Here is a 22,954-nt window from a genome sequence, read left to right on the forward strand (position 1 = left end):
GATTTCCAGCCTGTTTGGGTTAGAATGGGACATGGTAGAATTCTTCCTCCCTCCTTTGTATCAAAAAGAGTCCAGGTATGTGGGACAGGCACACAAAGTATGTCTGAATTTGGCCTGGTCAGGAAAAAAGGAAAAAAAAAATCAATAGCCCTTTCATCACATGGTATTTGTGTAATTGATAATGAAATAATAATTTTTAAAAAGCCATTTGTTTTGAACTTTTAGGGATTCTGAAACTAAATATGAGTTACTAACAAGCATTTCTGTTGTTAGTTTGCTAGAACCCTCACTACCCTTGCACATCCATGTTAGGACTTTCAAAACGGCCTAGCAAACTTGGTTCATCTTTCATGGTTATCAGGAGGCAGAGGAAGATTAGAAAGGGCCATTTTCTTTCAGAAAAATCTTTTGACTACTGATTGTCCTACAGAGGCTCCAACAGTCTATCCAGCAATAATGCAGGGGGAAACTACAATGAAACTAGGGAGTCCTAAAATAAGAGATAAAAGTTGAAGAATATTTGTTTTTTGTTATACTGTTTTGTCTTCTTGTGTATTAATTCTGTGCTTTAATTGTGAAAATGGAATATGGTAGTAATAGGGATTTATGTTCTCTGTTAATGTCAGCTGCAGTTAAAACCTCACAAGAGCTGAAGGACAGATAAAAGAAAATCAAACTAATGAGGAGCTCACATGTTTTCATAACACAATGGGTCATGGCAGTACCTAAATAGGACAGAGGAGAAGGAAGTAGAAAACCAGGACTACCTTCAGCTTGCTGAGGGTGGAGAAGGTAGAAAGCTGCAGGTAAAATTGCATTTGATTGTTTTATATGAAATTTGTACCTTGGCCAGAATCCCTTATAGAAATTCTCCACGCTGGAAAAATGTTACTCAGGGGAATCCATCTTATTACTTTTTTCCCATTTTGATGAAAAAAGTAATGATATGAAGTGGAAAATGTCAAGTAAAATTAATCTAAATATTGGCCTTGTGCAACACAATAGAAAACACATTTTACTGTGTTTGTGGTGTTATTCACTAAAGTCCTTAACTACAGGTGTGCCAAACTGTCAGGACATTTTTATACAACTGATCGATTTTCCTCTGTTAGAGAATGCTGCAATCCCCAGGGCTTGTTCTCCCCTTGGACCATGACCTAGAAAAGTTTTTAAACACTTGCTGCACAAGACTCGCCACTCCTTTCTTTTGTGGCTATATCCCAGATGGCGACATTTTCCATCTGCATAGTGTGGCCCTATTCCTGCAGCACCTGAGCATCTCACCTGGACCTTTCTGCTTACTCAAAGACAATGGTGTGAAAGTGCAAGCCAGACCCCACGGAGCTGGAGTGGCAATTTAAGCATAGGTACAGTTTACTTCTGTTGCATGTGTGCAGGAAGTCTGTCTGTGCGTGTCCTACCCCCAACACACGGAAGCAGAGTAGGAATGGGAGCACCATTTGGAGTGGATAACAGAAGCCTGCTGCCCTGGCTCCCTGAGGATGTCCCTTGGAGGTGTCACTAGAAGATGGTTGTTCATCTGTGGTAAGGCTAAGATGTTATTTTTGTACTCTAAACCAGAGAGTTTCTTGTTTTGTTAATTGGAAGCTAGAAAGAATACATGCTGATGGTCTTTGGTGCTTCCAAGTCAAGCAACTACTCTTTGATGAATATTTGATGCTAAATTTGTTACCAAGTTTGATTTTTAGATTTTTGGAATCCCTTTGGTAATGTAAGCCAAGATACACTGGAAATCCTTGTGAGAGCAAGAAATCAATCCCATATTTGCAAGCCTTGGCCAGTTTCCTGAATGTTTGAATGTCGTCCCTCTTGGAGTCTAGTTTTCTGAAACACCCCACTCCTGATTATGTGCTGTTTGGATGACAGCTGGAGAAATTTGTAAGAGTGAAGGGTGACCTACTTGCATTTTAATTTTTTTTCTGTGTGATTAATGAAGATATTCCAGTTTAGAAGTCGATTTTATTCACACCTTGTCTCAAAGCTCATTATGTACCACAAAGAGATATTTTCCAAGTAGAAATCAAATAACTATTTAAGAAGAATATGTTTATATCAAAACAATTGAGAGTGATGTGTTAGTAACACTGCTACTTAGTTACTGCTGTTTATACACACTTCCCATTGTTTTGAAGAGCCATATTGTCTCAGGTCACCTTCAATTCTTGATCAAGAATATTTTGGGCCCTTACTCTTATGGATACCCATCTTCTTTCTGCTTAATTTTTTTTCTTTTCTTCTTGAATTTTAAGCTTTATTCACATCTGTACACACATGTATTAATTGTGGTCAATGTTGTATTTTAAGAATTAAAAATAGCATGTGGCCACAGCATTTAGCATTTATTTCAGAGTTAGAAGGATATGTAGTGCATGTCAGCAATGTTCTCTGAGGTATCTTTGTTTTGAAGTCCATGCATTTGTTCATAAATAAACATCTTTATGGATATTTATTTATGTCTGTAGACTTTGTCTCCCACTGGCGAGAATGGCTGGCTTACCTTCAATACACAGCACACAGTCAATTTAAATACAATTTAAATTTGCTTCTGTTTCTCTTAGCTAATGAGTAGCAAGTGATTTGCCAGCCCTAATTATGGTGTTGTGTTTCCAAGAGGCACGTTGATATTAAATTCTACAGTGGCTGAAAGCATCTTGGTGTAACTGTGGCTAAACAGACCAAAATGCAGCGTCTCTTTATTACATGCAGCCAGTGAGAGCAGCTGAGGCTTTTTTGTATGACAAAATGCAGGCAAACAAAATGTCAGATTAGAACTGTTCTGCAGAAACCCCAAAAAACTAGTAAAGTTTTTATTTGTGTTTTTTGAGGATTTTTTGTCATGTTTTTCCCACAAACTCATTCTCTTCAGAAACGCATTTGTCAGCTCTGATGGCATATTCAGGATTGTGCAGTGAACTGAGCGGGGGCTGTATAGAAAGTAGGTTTAAAAATTGAGTAGGTTTTAAAAATGCTTCAGTAAAGCATTTACCACAAAGTAAGCAGGCAAAGATAGGTGTGAGCCTTTTTCTTTTTAGTTGGTTGTTAATTTTGGGTTTTGGCATTTTTTTTAGTGCACTGATGCAAAATTGTAGTGACAATCCCATCACCTGGAACTGGGTTGCATGGCATTTGAAAAACAGCCTGTGTAAGTATAGCAAGTCCTTTCAGAGGGTACAGCTGGACTGAAATGTGGATTGTTGTATAGGATGATGCACACAAAAATCTCTCTTTCTCTTTTTATCTCTCCTTTTATTGGAAATGTACTATAAGCACTGAGTTTGAGCTTTCCTTGAAAGCTTTAAAAACTCTTACACTCATATAGAGCAACTTATGTTTTCCTTATGTAGCTTCTGGTGCCAGAGGAACTTATAAAGTGCTTTTAGCAGCTTAAAAGCCTGCAAAGTGTAGGATAATCCTTCCCCTTCTTTAACACAGCCCAGTATCCCTTCATCAGCTGTCCTAGTGGTATGGCTCCTACCTGAGGTAAAATGTCTTCTCCACTGTGGATGTGCTCAGGCTTGCAGATGGGTTGAGGCTTGTTCTGACAAATGGATCTTATTTTTTATCTTACTCTTGTCTCTAGAAGGTTGAAATCATAAGAATTTGTAGGATCTTTCTGAGGCTTACCTGGTAGTACCAGTGTGTTGAAACCGTTTGTTTATACACAATGATACATGAATTCTCCTCCCTTCTCCCTCAGTTTTGTCACACCAGTTTACAACTTTTCAAATGCATGATCTGCTGACATGGGCAAGTTCTGACTTGTGCAAGTCCCAGATGTTCTATGGTTCTTGAACTGAGTTGAGACTCCACCACCCCTTCTTCTAGATGTGACTTTTGCTGCTGGTTCACGTAATTTTCTTTTACCATTTGGTTCTCTGTTCTCTTCCTAATAGTTGAAATATCTTTAGAAAGCTTCATAATTGTGTATTTCGGTGCTATGGTGTGAATGGCCAGGAAAGAAGCTAATGGTATGTCAGAGCCACATTTGAAGTTCTGTCTCTATAAGCTTAAAAAGAAACTAAGGCTGGAGTTGCACAGAAGGTATTTAGGCATCTCACTTAAGACACTTAAATGAGATTTTGGGAAATCCTGTTCTCAATCTTGTAGGAATTTTCTTACAGTTTTCTTACAGTTTTCTGTCCAAGTTTTACAGACTGAAAGGAAAGCACAAATGTTGAAATCCTGGTCCAGAAAGGCACGATACTATTCAGTGCTTCTCTGGATTGGGATATGAGCCCTTAAATCCACTAAAATTTGGTACTTAGGCATCTTTTGAGGATGACTGTGTGAGTGACCTGTCTGAAGATGGTGCTATATAGCACTAGAATCAGAAACTGGGAGATTCTGGCTCACCTTTGTCTATCAACAGTAAATGATAATGTCTCTCTCCTTGTTTAAACTGAATAGTGGTGATGACTTTTTCACCACGTATGGAAAACCCATTTCATACTTTGTCCTACCTTATATTCCAGACAATGGCAGTGGAAGGACTTCGGAGAAGAAAATGCAGGAAAATTGGGTTCTGATACTGATCTGAACTGAAACAGACAGGAAATACCATATTCTAAGCCTAGTGGGCACTGACAATTTTTTTTTTTTTTAAGAACCCTAGTCCTTAATATGACCCACATTAAGAAAATATCCTGTTAGATTCATCAGCTGTTCCCCACATGGTCTTTAAACCACTCTCCAAAAAGGTATCTATGAATGTAACTTTTTCGGTCTCAACAGATTATCTAGTGTTTTCTTACTTTTACATGTCTCAGAGTTCGAGGTTTATCTGGAAAGGAAAAAATCTTTAGTAGCTGGTTATAGTCCCAGGTTCAGATAGCATCTCTTCATTTGAAACTTTATTAATTCATATAAAGTAGGAGAATATTTACTAGCATCAGATTTAGTAAATGGAATGTTTTTCTTTTTGACCTTAAACCTAATTATAATACTACATTTTAGACAAATGAATTTTTGTGATTGTTTGAAAGCAGTATGTTCTACTTTTGTTATCTTTAACACTGAGGAAAAAAACCCTCACCGTTTTCTGAAATTAAAATCTAGTTTTATTTTAATAAAATGTTGCATTTCTTGTCTGGCTCAAAAAACCTTTAGGCAACAGATACATTTCAATGGGGTTGCCTCCAATTTACAAAGAAAGTACTGAGTCAAGGCCAAACAAGTTATGTGACTGCTTTTCCTACAGCTGTCAGTGGCTATAATCAGGAAAAAAGCAGAAATCTTCCAACTCTTTTGTGTGTTACTAAATCACCTTACTACTCTGTCATCTATAGCCTCTTCTCTAGCACCTTCCTTTTCACTGAGCACGGACAATAACCTTTACCTGGTATTCTGTTTGGGTGGTCCTTTCACATGTGGCAGAGAGATAAACAATGTGCAAGTTTAGCTAGTTCAAGGAACTATATTATATTACAATGCTTGGTTAATTTAACTTTGGCACATGATCGAATACAAGGGGTAATTATATTCTGGAGTTATTCAATATTTGAACAGCTTGGAAAGAGCAATCTTTAGGGAGGTGGAGGGCTCAGTTTGATTATAGAGCTGCCTTATTTATACCTTGTGGGACTACACTGCTTTCTGTCTTGTCTCTGATTCAAGGTGCAAAAGAAATAAAATACTGACACAAAGATTCATGTTAGAGTAACACCAATAAGAGTATTTTGTTGAACAGTGGATTTGATGTAGGCATGGTCTCACTGTTCCACAGAGCAGCTTCCTTTTCAGCCTGTGTAAAAAGAGGAAAAGTCTAGCTCGTTTTATACTGAGAAATCAAATAAACAGTCATTCTGGGTTTATTGCCTGCCACCCTCAGCTTCTTATTTCAGTTCCTACTGTCTACTTATGAGTAAAATTTTCTTTCAGTCTTAGCTATACAGCCCTTAAACCATCACTGGAAATTTATGGGCAGCATTTGACCTGTCAAGTATATTTGAAAATTAATGGATATCTAAATCATCCAGGCAGCTCTGAAATCCTCGTTTTTAATGTTTCTGCACTATTGACTATCTCAGATGTGGGAAGATGCTACTAATGATGAGTACCTGAGGGCCTAAGATATCCATCATTATTTGGCTTTTGTTTTGCTTCCATAAGGTATGTTGCTTTGTCTTTGGAGCTGTGTTTAATGTGTGTTAAAGTTCACTGCACTTTCCCAAGTTCTCTGAGGTAATGCTATAAAACAAAACGCTGCCTCTTGAGAGGCCAAGGTAGTTGACTGTTTGAGGGACACTTGAACCACATGATCTGTCCAGCAATGAACATCTGTTTCAAGATTCACAGCATGCTGGGAATGATTAATGAGTGGTTTTAAGTGTATTTCACCCTTTGAGTGAATATCTGACTGGCACTAAATGGCTGTTGCCTTTCACCTAAAAGATATCACATCACACTCCTGAGCTTTGAAATATTTACCTTGTTCTTTCTGTCCATCTTCTAGTAGCACCATAATTTGAATACATAAATTTTCAGTGGATGTGTAGACTTGCAGGGAGTCATTAAGTATGGAAGTTAACTTTCCACAAAGATCTGACATGACTGAGAACCAGCAGAAAATATTTGGTCATTACTTGTTCAGGGATCCCGGTTCCTGAGAAAAGAGAGAAGTTTCCTGACTTGAATGTAGGTGAATGAGGGATTTTCCATCACTCAAGCAAGTCAAAAATTCGGTTGAGTGCTGCTGATATGCATAAGGATCTCATTGTGGGTGGGTTTACAGGGTGCTGTCGTGCAATCTGAAGGGCCATGGATGAGTAGGGAGATGGCAGGAAGGTGCGGGTAATTGTTGTTAATTTTCCTGTTAGGTACTAACCACAACCTCTCTGGCTAATTCTAGAATAACACCCATCCTCATCACAAAAGGTCACAAGTAGAACTCCCTGCCCAGGGATAACTATTCTGAAAGGTGGGAGTCTGTAAGAGGGCCTTGAGGATGAGGAGGGCAGCAGGGCCATGCAGAAGGGAGAAAACCATCTTTATTTTTCCTATAGCACTGCATAAGAATCACGTGGTTTTGTGGATATAAAAGTGCATGTTTTGTAGACTTTGGTGAAACCTAAGACTGTAGACTGGAAAAAACCTACAAAAGTTTGTTCTGCACTTCATTGAAACCATTTGCAGCTTAACTGGCAGGCAGACAAGGCATTTATGATTGCTGATCACTCTCACCAGCTGGACATTCATAGCTTTTCTTGTAGTTGTCCTGAGGACATACAATGGCAAAAAGCTTTAGTTCTGCTTTGACTGTAAATTGGTTATATAAGAGGGTAATCTATTTGGTCCAGTTCCTAACTGTTCTGCAGATTTTTTTAATTTTAGAAGAAAGAATTATCTTGTAAATCCTTCCAAGGATGCAATCCATGTTCCTGCTGTTCTCAGGCCCAATTTTGTTGTAGCACCAGTGTGTGTGCATAAAAGTGACCTTAGACTGCTCGAAATAGAGACTTGTTAGGCCAGTTGATATGGCCCATTGTGTTCTTCCAGTTTCTAAGAACTAGCCATATGGGACTAGGCAGTAGACGGACCCTTTCCCTAAATCCAATGGCCAAGTCCCATCACTGACAGTGAAGACAACCCCTTTCCTCCCAGGTGATTCTTTGTTCTATACACAGCGAATCCCATTCCACTGCAGGAGAACTTTCTGTGCTGCATGAATAGCAGAAAGACTGAGCCATTAAAACCAGCTTAAAGCCCTTAAGCCCAAGATGTCACATCTGCTTTGCAGAAATTATAACAGGAAAACAACATGATTTAGAAAAGAATCATTTCAAAACAAACATTGTAAAAACTTAGTGGAAAAACATCTGCAGTTTTCAGACCATTACAGCAGTTTGTCTGGGAGGTCATGGAGCATTTTTGCATTTTTTTTCCTTGAATTTATTATTGTTGCTTTATATTTCTAAATAGCATCATTTCCCACCAAGGAAGTTATGCTGATGTCAGCAACAGCATGTAGCTGCTAGGCAAGGTATACAGGGTCCCTGAAATACTGCAAAGAATGTGACAATTAGGACAGCACAATAAATATGAGAGCCAACATTTACAAGGGATTGTTCTTGTAAATTGTCTTAGAGAATGGACATGCCTGGAAGAAAAAAAAAATGCATAAAAAAACCTAAAAAATCCTTTGCCAGCTGCTAGAGCAGTTAGCGCAAGAAGCAATAATGCCTTTTTACATGCAAATAAAAACATGCAAACAGAGTCATGTTTTGGATCAGAAAAAAAAGTGCTACAAGTATGGCTGTACTAGAAAGGGCAACGTCACGTAAGGGGGTATTATGCCCATATATTGTTGGCCAGGTATTGGAGCTAAAGCTGCATGGTGGTGGGAGAATTGTCTGTGTGAGGTAATGATGTCAAGAAGCAGAGTTGATCTGATCACGCTGAACTTGACTGGAAATTTTCTCCCTACCCTACTTTTGAACTAGCTTGCAAAGCTGACAAGGTGTCTTACCAAACCCCCACTTTCCTAGAGAAATGAAGGGAAGAACAAATGCTAAGCAGGATCACCCAAGAGCTGACACAAGACCACTCATGCTGTTAACATGCTCACTCAAGTGCAGACTTTGGTCCCGCAGACCTTCCAAAATGCTTTGTTTCTTTATGAACTCTTTCCCAGCTTGGCAGGTATGATTGAATGGCTAATAATCCTGCCATTGTGACAGAAATGTTTGCTCTCTCCTTCTGTCACAAATTGGGGAAAGATTGAGGAAAGCCAAGGTTCACAGAAAAGCCTAAAACAGAAGAGTCTAAGACTGAGTCACTTTGGTGGACTCTTGTGTACGTTCAAAATATGCTTTGCTGTCATTAGCACTAGAATAGAGGCACTGTTCCTGTAGGAGTTGAGTCAGTTGTTAAGAGACAGTTTTGTAGTGACTGGCTTAAATCAAGTCTCTAAACTTCTGGTGTAATAGAATGCAATCCTGCCCCTGATTAACATTAAGCAAACCTGTCTCTTCAGTTGTGATGTCCTAAAGTACATGGTGTAACCTATGAAAACACAAAACTTGTCTGCTTTCCAGTGCCCAGTGTCACATATGGCTTTCTGTAGCTGACAGAAGGCAGATGCTGTCAGACTTAGACTACAAAACTAAACAAGGATTGATTGCAGTGTGAAGGATCAGTGTAAATTTTGCCCAGGGCTAAATTATGAGAGTGTTCTTTGGGATTAGCTCAAGGCTCTTCCTCAGACTTCACATAGCAGGTGGGAGGCCTGTAACAAATCTAGTAGGATGCGCTTTAGTTGTTTTACAGCTGCAGAAAAGAGCTGAACCATCAAACAAACAAGATGTCTGATGCTAGTGTTAGTGTTTTATTCTATTATCCTGTAATCAGGCTACAACCACTGATGCAAAGCTCCAAATAATTCATCATGTACAGAACTCATTCAACATGCATCTGAGAAATCCTCTGAAATTCCAGAGCAAGTGAGATATTTAGGTTTGCCCTAAGATTTAAGCAATTTCTGCCAGCTATTTCTTGGTGGAGATGCCTAATTTCTCTGTGAATGGGCAGGGGTAGTACTCTGCTATTTTTTAAAAATTTATTTCCTTACTCTGGTATTTAAAATTAATTTAGGCTAACATCTATTTAAAATCTGAGTACAAGTATAGATATTTCTTTGGTGGACAGGGAATATTTTATTTATTCTCCTCTTTTCAAGAATATGCTTGTAAGCATTTTCCCCATCTGATTTTGTGCACCTGAACCTATTGTTAAGCTGAGATAAGGTGGGAAACCTGTGATCCACATTTAAAACGGTGAATTAGAAATGCTTCCAATCATGTTTAATGCATGAACTCTTGTCTCCTTTAAACTTCGATTAGCACACAAAGGAGTCCCTTCCTGTACGTTGAATCAATCAGGGGGGCTGTGCCATATATGAATGCAGTCCCAGTGGGATAAGGACAGGACAGCAGGGCAGCACCATTGTAGGATGGGATGGGAAGAAATTACTACTTATAATGCCAGGTGCTAATGGGAAAACCTGGGGACATTTCACCTGAGCTGACAAACAGCTTTTTTCTACATAAAGGCTGTCCACTGAGAGCATGGGTAGGATTTGACGTACACCAGAAAGGACTGCCTTCACCTGTGTCACCTCTCATTTCTAAGGCAAAAGAACAAGACGGTGAGATGATGTTATGTGTGCATGTATGTATAAGAGTTGTGTGTGAGCTGATTGTGGATGTTACATGTATAGGAACAAAATAAGAACTGGCCTGTTAGAAGAGCCAGGCACGAAAGCTGGGAACCTGGTTTTGTTTCTGCTGAAGCAGCATATACATCTTAGATTGCTAAAAAATATTTTTTTCCACTTAGATGAAGCAGTATTTACTGGTTTAGAGTGAAACATTGACGTTTCAGTGACTTAATGGTAAAAGCCAGCTAATGTCGCCACTACGACTGCAAAGAACTAATGGCCAAACTAATAAACTCAAGGATGCATGTGCAAAGCCAGCAAAGCAACCAATCTCTTTCCCAAAATGGTTTAGAACTTAAATACTGCGAAAAAAAAGCCCATAAATTTCACTGAATTTATCTAGTTGTGAGGAAATTCTAAAATATCTCCCAAAATATTTTTATTTTGTGAATCTTGATGCTGATAACAATACCCTTGCTAAAGGAAGGACAATATGATGCCTATATGCCTAAAATTTAACAATCCCAAATGGAATAAAATAAGGCTTCTATGCTAAGTCAGAATATGTCAGACATGTGGTTGATCTAATTTCCAGCCCAGTTTTCCTTGTTTAATAGGCTTTCCCCTCATACAAAATATGCCATATTCCATCTTTCCCAGTCGACTCCCAGGTTGTTCTTCTATATTTTATATCCAGACTTTGGATGGTGTAGAAATCACTGACAGGCCTCTGCCAAATTCTCACCCTCCCATTCTCTTTTTTTCCTCTTTGTATTTCTCTTATTCTCTCTCCCGAACTGATAGTGCAACTCACAGTCAGCTCTAGATTATAATGTTTTCCCTTTCTGTGGTTAGGAAGACCCCCTTGAAAGGAAGTTCTGAAAAAAAAAACACCATCAAGGAAGAACCTGGAAAGAATATTTAAGCAGAGAGTATGATCATGGGAGTAGCAGATGTAGTAAGCTACACTGCAGGTGATCTTTGCCTCTAGTGATCCATCTGGAGCTGTAGGTTGAAACTCCTGGTCTCTTTGGGGAGAGTCAAATATGCCCTCAGAGAGAAAAATCACAGAAACACTCCACAAGTCAAAACTGGTGGAGTTTCCAACTTGTCGACTGTGACATATTCCAAATGGAATGAAAATTCATAAAATTGCAGTTGTTCAGATGATTTTCACAGAGTTATCTAGGTCCTTCATGCTACCGAACAAGCTGAGACATCTGAGAGTATCTATTCAAAATGAATAAACTGATGAATTTGAAAAAATGTGTACTGAAAACTAATACAGCTGCTCAATGTTTCCACAACTTGGCTTGTTAAAATAAATAAATAATTAAAACTTAAAAGAACCTGTAAGATCTCATTTCTGGTATGCGGATGATTTATCAGGAATAGCATTGGAAGGCTAATCTTGAGTAACAAAACCATCTGAGGTTCCACATAATGTCTTGGGAAAAATACTTTCCTGTACTGTGGGTGTAGGGAAATGCTAATATGTTAAGGTGTTCTAGTGGGAACTGTGAATCTTTAATTACATTCTCTCTTCAAGGCCTAATAGTTGGATCTAGCTTGCAGTAGGTGCTCAGAAAAATGTCAGTGGGTCCCGTTGAACTGGTGAGCTCTTCAGATAGAGGTTATTGAAACCATAAATAACACACTAGCAATAAACTCTACCGTGAGGGAGTTGTGGTTGTCTGGTTGGATCTCAGTGCATGAACAGGTCAGCAGAAACAACTTCAAAACCTTCCTTGCCTTGTGAATCCCGTTTGCCTCTGGCTGTAGAGTAGTTCCACATCTGCACTTCTGCGACACTTTGTGCCAAGTCCTGTGCACTCTGGTCTCTGTGAGTCATCACATTGACCTCAGCTGGATGGCTCCTGTGAGGAAACTGAGCACAATCTGGGCCACTGCCAGCACAAAAGCTAATAGCTAGTCACTGTATCTGGACTTCAGTTTCCCTGGTGTTTCAAGGTACCTTTTACAGCTGCCAAACATGGAATATGTGAAACCCTTGTGCATTCTTACTTGAAGGCCAGCAACCAGGCAGTCCTGAGGACTTGCACCATGATGGTTATCCCAGAAAACGTTCCATGTTACGCAAAGACCAAAGATTCCATGACTTCTGTTGTGGGCTCTCTTTCAAAATATGTTTTTTATTTCAAGAAGACTATGTTTCCTAAGAAAGCTTTTAGTGACATGTTTATTCATGTTGGTCAAATGAAAGTCATGTGGCACACCTCCCTTTCTGCTGTGGTGAGCCACAGTGTGTTTGATATAATCCCACTATCTTGTGTGAAAAAAAGCCAGCTGAATATCAGATGTGCCTGGCTTGCATGTCAGTAAAACAGAAAGCACGTTACACAAGTCACCACACATCGTAAGCTCTATTTTTATTTTGGAACAACCCTGCCTTCAACTTTTTCCACTCTCTTTTCTTAGGCATAGGGTGAATTCAGGGCTTTTCCTGAGGTAAGTGTATGAAAACAAGACACGAGCATCAGGAAAGACACCGAAACACCCAGACTTTGATGTGGCTTCCCATGTTTCTGGGTTTAGTGTACTGATGGGTTAGCTGGTTTTATACTCTGCAGTGGTATGAAAGTGATTTCAGTAAGGCACTGTTGAGTGTTCTATTGACTGTTTTCTCCATTATCAGGAAGTCAAAATTCAAATGAAAGACCGCAGCTCCAATTAAGTCTTTGAAAAATCAATATATTTGTTTACCTCTAAAAAATAAGCATAAGACTTATTCAGAGTTATCCGCTGCCTCTAAAAATAAAGAATTCAAAGACCTTTGTATTAGGACAAGTAACTACTTGGCAGGGTTATTCAGCTTTAGTTCCCTGCTTCCTTCAGACCAGTGAGAGAACTAAGGACTGAGTAAATAAGATCCTTTTTGTGTGCATGAAAATACATACAAAGCTGGTATAGGCATCTAGTAGGCACATCTACTAATCTAATGAAGAAAACTGTGATATGCTGTACAACTGGGTAATTGCTGAGCTGATGCCATGCTTATTAGCTTGGTCTGTTTTGGTTTTTCATACACATATCTAACTAAATTAATTTTTTGTAATGTTAGATATTTAGGAATCTCATTCATGGTGGCTGAACAGTCAAGTGGCGCCAACATGGAAAGAGAAATTGTTGGATTAAGGAAACCGACTAGTGAATGTGAAATGGGAGTATCCCAAATGGATGGCTCATGCAAATGACTAAAATGTAGAGCGAGAGGGGCTTTTTGTGAGAACAGAGGAAACACATGTCAGACATGGGAAACATAAGGTCAGAGAAGTCCATGTATGCAGAGGGCATTGATGCATGTGCTTAAGGGGCACACAGTGGCTGTACCACCTTTAATCCAAATTGCTTCACTGCTGACTGATGCAAAGGAAAGGTTGGAAAAGGCCTGTGTGAGGCCCCACTGCCCAAGGTGTGCATTCACGGAAGGGCCTGTAGGACCTGGTCAGGCAGGAGTGACATTTGTAGCAGTTGTGATTGTCCCAGAAATTTGCATCTTCCTCTCAGTCATTTCAAAGCAAATTGCATCGTATTTTAAGTGCTGTGCCTCTACACATGAACCCATTTAATCTTGGGGCATTGCACAGTATTTCTTTCAATGCAGAATTTGTGCACTGATGTTTATTTCTGAAATATCTATTTCATACAAGATATTGCTGCCTTGTTAGCAATGGATATCCAAGTCTGAATCAGCAGGAAAGAGTGCTTGGCAACACAGAATGCAGAGGAAAACTTCATTTGTTTCACCCAGAGCAACAGTGACTTGCAGTTAGCAAAATAAAAAACTGTGCCGTCCTGTTGGTGGGAGCTTAGGAAAAATCAGATACAGAGAGAGAAACAAGAGAAGAACAAAGGAGAGAGCTCATGGGAACACCAAGATTCTTGTTCTGAATCAAGTCTGGTTTGTTTCCTTATTTATACCACGCCTGAAACTCACAGTTTCCTGAGAACAAGGAAATTAAGTGAACTTAAACACAGCTGGATGTCCCTCTAGGTACATTTCATTGTAATGCATTAGCAAAAAGTGAAGGATGTTTTGTTTGACAGAAAACAGACAAAAAGAGGGAATTAACATAATAAGTGAAAGAAACCCGTTCCCTCTTAGCCACGGTATTGTGCTACTGCGCTCTGATGTGGCTGTTGCTGCTCATGATATTCCCAGTTCTGAACATGGCCTGGGCAAAGAGCAGGTGACTCCTGCTGTTTGAACATGTTTTGTTGTTATGTTCTACCTGCTTAAGCCAGAAATCTTACCTGGTTATGCAAAGCAATTTGAAATCACTTTTCTTTATGGTGTTCCTTCTTTCCTATCATCAAATCAATCTGCAGGCCGCAGTAATTTTGCTAGTTAGATCCAGTCCGGAATGCAGTTTTCTGCCTCCATAAGAAGCAGGTGCTGCCACCCTTATAAAGACCTTGTCATTAGTTAATAACCGAGCAGTCATGGGCTTGTGCTTTTAGGACTGGGGCGTTCTTTCTTTCCCTACCTCCCTCATCCCTAATCCACCAACCCCTTCTGTTTTACTCCTTCATGGGTGTTGGAAAGAGAGGGCACTGTACTCTTTGTGCAAAATTTAGCTTGGGGCTTTTTTCAGTTTAGCTCCACAGAGGTAGAAATGAGCTGATATAGAGTAGCTGTAATGTTTGAATATTTGAAGTACAGAACTGAGCAGAAAGCTAATTTTAAATGTGAAGGGCTCACTTGGTCACAAACCCAGGACATCTCCTAGTGTTCTTGTGGCACTTGAATAGTTTCATGCAGCACTTGTGCAGTTATTAAACAGAGGAAACAAGGTGCACTCAAAAGTTATCCAAATAAGAGGAGCTTTACAACTTTTCAAACTGCAAAGACTTTGGTAGTTGCAGTGTCCGTGGAGCTCTAGGCTCTGTGGTTTATTCAAGCCTAACCCTAAACTAGCAGTAAAATCAGCATTTTCCTAGGCCTAGGTTCCCAGAACATGGGAGGTGCCAAGGAGCATGGTGTGGAGGGCGCAAGGTTGGGGCAGTGCCCTGCTCCCCTTGGCATGTCTTTTGCAGTTGCAGTGTCCCTGGAGCTCTGGGCTTTGTGGTTTTCTCAACCCTAACCCTAATCTTAAGCCTAACCTTAAGCAGAGCAGTAAAATCAGGCTTTTGCTGAGGCTGAGGTTCCCAGCCCATTGGTGCAAAAATCAAGTGAAAAGTTGTTTTGTAACTGGAGACATACCCAGAGCTGGATGACCTGAGTGGCTCCAGGAAGTCAGAGCCGCTGGTCAAGTCTGGTTAATTCTGGAGTTTTTTCCTTTTTTTTTTCCTTTTTTTTCCCCCACCCTCCCTCCCTTGCACACTTCATCAATTTCTAATATAAAAACCAAACCTTTTCCTTATTTTCATCATTTAATTTTGAACTGGATGGGAATTCTCTCTGTGTCCTCAGAATGATGGGGGCAGAAAGCTCATTTATCAAAGCTCTGCAATGAACAAAGCCAGAGCAGAGCAGCATAAGCATAATTAACAAGGAAAAAATGGAGCTTTGTGGCTTGATGTTGATGGATACAAAATGTGCCACAAAGGCAACAAAGCTCTGAGAATGCTTTGAACATAAAACCAGTCTCACGGGATGAACAATTCCATGCCAGAGAGTAAATTCAGGCTAAGATGGATAAGCTCAGCTATCATGATGACCATACAGCTCAGCAGTGGAGGATCTAGGTACTTGTTGGACATGTTTTGGGGTTGTTTGGAGAGGGAGGAGCCAGCTTACTTGCTTATTTTATCTTGGCATGCTGCTGTTGGATAGAGTATTTTTGTTATTGTAAGTTTTATAATAGCAGAAGTGTGTGCCACAAAGGGATTTGTCCATAGTGAAATGGCATGTATTTGCTTGAGCTGTCATCAGCTCCTCTCTGTAGAAGACCCCAAAGACAAGACAGATGTGGTTACTTAGTCTCTGCTTGTATACATGATCACAAACCTACTGCAGCTTGTCCTGCAGCTGAGCTCACTGTTATGGGCAGCACGTCTGTCTTCTCACCCCAAAACTCCTTAGGGAAAGGAAAAATAAAATCAAATTCCACTTGACTGCTTCTATCAAAATCATGTCATAAACGGTCCAGGGAAGGAAGCTTTGAAAAATGTGTGTCTTTTCCCTGGAAAGTGCTTATTTTACTATAGCCATATTTTTGCTTTCCTGTTGACTTAGAAGACTTCAATATTCAGTTCCTGCAAAAATGTGCTTACGTATTTTTAACAATATGGTCAAGTGTTGGACTAAGCAGAAACAGAGTTTCAGCATGCACAGTGGAAATTATCTTGGATGAGAATAAACTAAACTTCTTTCCTGCATAAAGACACAGATACATTAGCAGGCAGGACAGAGCTAGAGTGCCAGTCCTGCTCTGTGGCAGTGCGAGCAGGAACAGCGAGGGCTACTACAGAAACCTCCGAGGCTGCTGCATTTTTTGATATTGGTGGCAAGATTTAAGCAACAAAAAGGGAAGGAAATGGATCTCACTCCTGCATCTATATGTAATAGAGCTGAATGTCTTCAATATAGGGTTGTTTCTTAAATGTTGTAAAAGGTGAGGAATTCAGTCAATTTACACTGCCTTATTATTAGTGTCAATATTATGTGGATAATCTGCCTGGTTCTAGTCAGCAAAACACACATGACTTAGTCATAAATATCTTTGGGATAAAAACACTTCTTTACATAGCAAGCTGGTTGAAGGGCATGTATAGACAATCAGAAGTGATTGTATTACTGATCATTCATTGGTTACCACTGTTCAGCAGGTATTTTTCATTGATTGCGTACCTATTTTGGGGCTAGTGTGAAAAAACTCCCAATATTAATTGATGGATTCATAGCTGCCCTATCATAAGCCAAAATATTTAAATCTGCCATTTCAGTGATCTAAAACTCTACACATTAAAGTGGTAATGTTTCATGTCATGCCCTTTTCTGATTGCTTAAGAAACAAGGTAAATTTTCAAGACAAATTATTGATCATCTGGAAGGTAATTTGGTCACAGTGTTGGAGAAAAATAATCAACTTCTTCAAATATTGCAAGCATTAAAATGTTTGTGTGTTACTTTTGTTGGTTTATATGTATGTTTACAGATTACACATGTGGTAGAACTCATCTTTGTTAATGCCAAGCTTGAATTCTGATTAAATCACTGCAAGAGACCTAGGCAGGACTAGTGAATTCTTTAAAGCTTAGAAATTTTCATGCTGGTCTTAATGAGGAAACTGTGTTTCTTCCTGGTTTGTTGGGGGTTTTTTTATTAAATGCCTTTAGGCTTTTCATCTACTATAAATATTTGGAAACATAAGCTTGTTTCTGAAAGTATCTATTCTCAGCTAGCTTGCAGTTGCAAATCTGACAGTCTGTTTTCTTTTGCCATGTCTCCTCTTTTCCAATTCCCACCAACAATTTCTGAAAAATTTCATAATTATTTTCCTAATGTTTACTTATCATTTTTGAGAATGAATGCAAGCCGTATGTTTCAGTGAGGTTATGTGACAGTATGCTCTTCCTTTATACAAAACCACACAATTTTCAGCTTCAGCACATTTCCCCAAGTAATGCTTTGTTTAAATCTGCATATATTATTTTTTCCTCCTCTGTATTGTAATAGTTCTGTTATAAGGAATATTTGGAAGCTCCAAGTCACGATGGTGGGGTGGGAGAGAAAAATCGGAGATATTGTCTGTATAGTCATAGCTATGGTGCAGGCCATGAAATGGGAACTCTCATATTTCCTTTTCGTACCTCTGACCTGGGAAGATGACTGCCTCTGGGGGAAGGAGATAATTTAATTTCCATTCATTTCAGCTTTCATTTCTTTGCAAAGAGTCAACAGATATGTTTCAGATTCTGTGGGATCACTTATTTTGCTTTGGTAATATAGAATATCTCTGCCATGGGACTTAGGTTAGACCACCTGGTTTCCTTCTCTTCAGACCCTTGGGTGGGCCTGAAACCAGTGTAAGTGAAAAGATCTTACCTAGTACACTGTCCGGTTACCCACTTAGTTTTTACTTTGATTCCTTCATGAATAAAATAATATAGCAAAATTTCTCAGGAAGGGTGAGGACTAGAGGAAAGGTGAGCAGGGTAGAAAAGCAATGGGAGTCATGGGCTGGGTTTTGTGTCTTGTAGTCCGCGTGCAAAGCAAGGGTTAAAAAATTGCTTACCTTCATGGCTGGTGTTCAATAAGTGAAAGCTGTTCAGAAGTGTCATATGCTCAACATGATCCTGGAAGAAACAACGTGCTTGAAATTCCTTAGGGAAATTCAGATAACTTCATTAGCATTTAGAGGGCTTTAAAAAAAAAAAAAAAAAGTGGAATCAGTAAACCTCAACAAATTAAAAATACTTCAGTCTTCTCAGACAAATTGTTAGATTCCTAGAATGAGTTTTAGTATTTTGTTAACATTCACAGATCTCTCTTCAATAATTTGAAACTGTGCCACTTGGGATTTCCCTCACTCAATAATTTTTTTTTTGAGTAGGAGGTACTCTGAGTTGAGCTCAATAATAAACATGCCATTTTCTGCATGAGTATGTGACTTACAGACTGTCCTGACTTTAAAACACGTAAATAAATTGTATATCTAGAAACACTGCTATCTCTTCTCAATGAGAGCACTGTTCCTCATCAGACAGGTCCCATTTAATTAACACAAATACTTAACTATCATGTACTCCTATACATGTCACTGCAACCAAGTGGTTCTGAGTACACGAAGAAAGCATCCTGCACTTTGGTCAATAAGCAAGATGGCTATCTTTACGCTAAAGCCCCAAATTAATTTCATACTCCAACCACCAAGTTTTTGTTGGGAAGAGGAGGAGGAACCCAGAACAAAAAATCCCCAAACATCAGCTCTGTATCACCTCCATGCTTCCCTGACAATTCTTGCATCCACATGGAAATTAGCAAGTTTAGGTGAGAAAGCTGTGGTCAGTTTGTGGACATCCAGTTGGTGCTCACCTACTGCCTCATAGGGGAGGCTGACAGGCTTGGTACGAGTCAATTGTCAGATGTGGCCATGTGTTCAACATGTTGCAAGGGAGCTCAGGGTGGAGATAGAAGTGATACAACCATGGTCTTCCAGAATAGTTCGGAAATGTCTGGTTTGCGTTTTCCCCCTACTGGCTCACACGAAATATGAGCAGTTTCTGACTCCAAAGACAGTTGTCATAAGGTGATAAGCAGGAACTGAATATCCGCACTGACCAATGCTACGGCACTTTTTTTGCATAGTATTTTGTCTTCAACCATTTGATGGACTGTCCCTTCTTTGGAAGTAAATGGTTTCTTATGTCTTCTAATAGGATCTCTTTTTTAGAGTTATTCAAATAAAAGAAGAATCTAATCAGCCTTTAATACATAAATCCCTGGTATTTCTTTACTCCTCTTCTTTCATGAGGCACATTAGATGCTTGATTCAGTGAAGTGACGGCACTGTGAGCACATCTTAATGAAGAAGAACCATTCTCCCTAGCCAATAGGAGTCTCATGAATGTAATCTGCAGATACCTTTGGGTCAGTAGGACTCTAATATTCAGGAGTCATGGAGCACTAGTGAGCATATTGGTGCCATATCATATGTCTGACCCTAGAAAACAATGAACTGGGCCATTTGGAACAATGGCCAAACTATAGTGGGAAACGAATGCAGCTGCTTCATTGTATCAGCTTTCCATACCTTTTGACTCTTGAAGGGGATTTTGTTCTAACAGAAAGTTCTCCAAGGTGGCCAGATTGTGATCAATGTGCAGCTTTATCCTGGGTGCTTTATCATGAGTGGGATCTAATCTATCATAACCTTAATATTATACTGACAACCGGAGGGTCGGCTGCACTTATGGGGTTGTTTTGTTTTACTTGGATTTTGGAGCTTTAGCCCCCTCCTCTGCTATTTCCTGGGAGTGTCTTGTGGGGCAAATTTCTTAATGGAAGTCAGAAAATACACATATAATATCTTATTAAAATGCTGCTGGGGGCCCATAGCTGCCCTCAGGCATAATGCAAACATACAGATGTAGTAGTGATTAGTGAGAGAGCAATAACTTGCTACGTTTGGAATGCACAAGTATGCTGAGATCAGGTGTTCAAAGCACTGGCTTTTGTGTACCACTCAAATTTGTGGCTGTACCTGAACAAGTTTGCTCTCTGGACTCAGGTGTTTGAAAACTTGCTAGTAACTGCAGGACTAGGATTTCTTGTCCATATTCACACTGAAGCTCATGCTGTAAATCACTGCGGGTGTAGCACCGTTCTGTTATTTGGAACAAGGCATGGTCTTATCAGAAAACTTCTTTTTCTACTGGAGAGAAGCCTCTCTCAAAGTTCTTGTAACTTCTCTTAGCTTTTTTTTGGCTTTTGGTTTGAGTTAATGACTTTTACTCCAGCAAAGGTAAGCCAGTATTGCTCAGCATTTCTCCTCTACAGGCAGAGCACTCATAAAAGGTGACTTAAGCTTTCTTTGTGTAATGTAGAGTCAGGTCATAAAATGCTGTGAAGCTTTGCTTTCAGGCTTGCCACATAGAGTGACAGGGATACAAATAAATGTAAGCAGAGAGTTGTCTTGTCCTATAGTCCCTCAGAAAAGAAATATACATTATTAGGGTTTAAAATACTGAAATTGGTTTCATGTTTCTTTGATTATACAATGACGTAACCAAAAGATCATATGTTTTAGTAGCTGTGAGGAATGTAGAAAGAGGATATATGAGTGGCGTTTTGCTTTTGTTAGTGTGATTACTAACTAATTACTGAAGTTAGATTTGATCCGGTTTGGTGCTATTGTAAACATGAACAGGAACCAGACTTGTCCTATAATTAGTTTTAAAATAAATATAATACCATAAGGCTAATAATTATGTGGTCAAAATGTGTTCTGGTGAAAACAGACAATGCAAAACTAGATAATGTATTAGATTTGATAATATGTGGGGCACATCTAGTGTCACTGATGTTATGGGGTTTTGTTCTTTATGTACCTTTGAGCCTAGGAAACAAGTATGATAATTTTTAAAATATTCTTTCATGTTGGTATTTAGCAATGAAAATTGGGGAAGTCATAGAAAGAATGTTTGAGATAAAATGATCTTGTTTTTCAAGAGTATTAGACATGGGACACTTCTGTCCATCATTTAATCACCTTACCTCAAATTATTGAGGTCCTAGATCCATCACAAAAAGGCAGGAATTCCCTCTTTCCCTTCTCCCCCACTTCTTCCAAAAGAAGCTGCCTTGCTGAAATACTGCTGGGGGCTGGAGGTCAGAAGTACTCTGTAAATCCTTTGCATTCATCTATGTGTTGGGAAATGCAAGGCGGGATCATAAAATATTTTTTAGTTCTGGCCAAGCACGCACACCACCATTGAAGATTACATATTCAGGTGTGGAATCTGCAATAAAGGGAGAAACAAATGCACAAGTAAAACCACATGAGACCAGGTTGTCTGTGCTCCAAGGCTGGCAGAAAGATAACTGCGTCAAGCAAGTAAGGTGCCTTTTAAGCAATGGGCAGCCATCATCCAGTTGGAGACATTCCACATCAGTTGAAGTGGTGTACTTTTATGGGATAGAAATTGTAAGACTATTCCCAAGGTAATGACAGAATGTGTCATAGCTTTGAAATGACATTTTTAAAAAACCCATAAAAATTCTTTGAATTCTGCTCAAGTGCACATCACTCCTTCTGTTAGCTAAGGTGAAGGGATGGTGTTATGATCTTGGCTTTGTTAAGACACCACACACCTTTCTTGCAATCAGAGCTCATGAATTTGGCACATTACAAACAACTAATTTTGTTCAGTTTTGTGGAGGAAATGGTAGGTGCTCTGGAGGAGTTGTTAAGTGATGCAGGTCCCCCATTGGTGGGGATGGAATGAAAGGACTACAGAACTGAATGTGCCCCTGGGAGCAGAGTTCATGGTCATCCTGCTGGCTTTGCAGAGATGTCAATTAGTGAGTGGTACCCTACAGTGTTGCTTCTGCCCAAGTATTCATTCCTGCATCTTCATTTAACTTTATTACTTTAACCCCCTGAAGAAAACCATCCATTTAGAAGCTTTTACTTATAACTCGATTTGCTTTAAGGAAATATTCTTTAATCCATTTCCCATCTAAAAGAAAACTATTCAGCTACAGCCCATTAGCGTAGCTACAGAAAGACAGTGAATTAATTTTGTAGACGTGTAGCTCTGCAACATTAACTGCTCAGTAATAAAGCAAATGTGCTGTGAAGGTAACTGAAGAGGGATTTCTTGAATAGACTTGAGTTTTCCCATATGAAAAAAAATTAAATATCAGCACTCTGTAGCGCAGTGAAGAGCTTTGAGCAGCGCGAAGAAAAATTTCACTATGACCATAAAGCGTCATGTCTTACATCAAAGAGCCTTCCCAGAGCAGTTCCTCTTGTGAATTGCTCTCCAGGTCTAACAATGTTTCTTGCTGATTGCCTCCTTCATTCCTGCATGTCAATGGTGATTGAAGGGCTGCAGCTTAACTCAGCAAAGAGGGAATTACCGTTCTTGAGTACAGTAAATTTAAATAGTGTACCTCTTGTGTCTTATCATTTCCAGCAGTTGTAGGTCAGCTTACAGTGTGATAAAGCCACCTGTATTTTGAGGAAGCACAAAGGTAAGTTTCAATTATCTAGAGAAACTACTTCAAGCAAACATATGTTTGAATGGAAGGTCCTTGAAGGTGATATTTATGTTAATATATTCCTAGCTTTATAGACCTTAGTAAAACAA

Source organism: Corvus moneduloides, chromosome 5 (genome assembly GCF_009650955.1).
Source record: "Corvus moneduloides isolate bCorMon1 chromosome 5, bCorMon1.pri, whole genome shotgun sequence".
Classification (NCBI taxonomy): domain Eukaryota; kingdom Metazoa; phylum Chordata; class Aves; order Passeriformes; family Corvidae; genus Corvus; species Corvus moneduloides.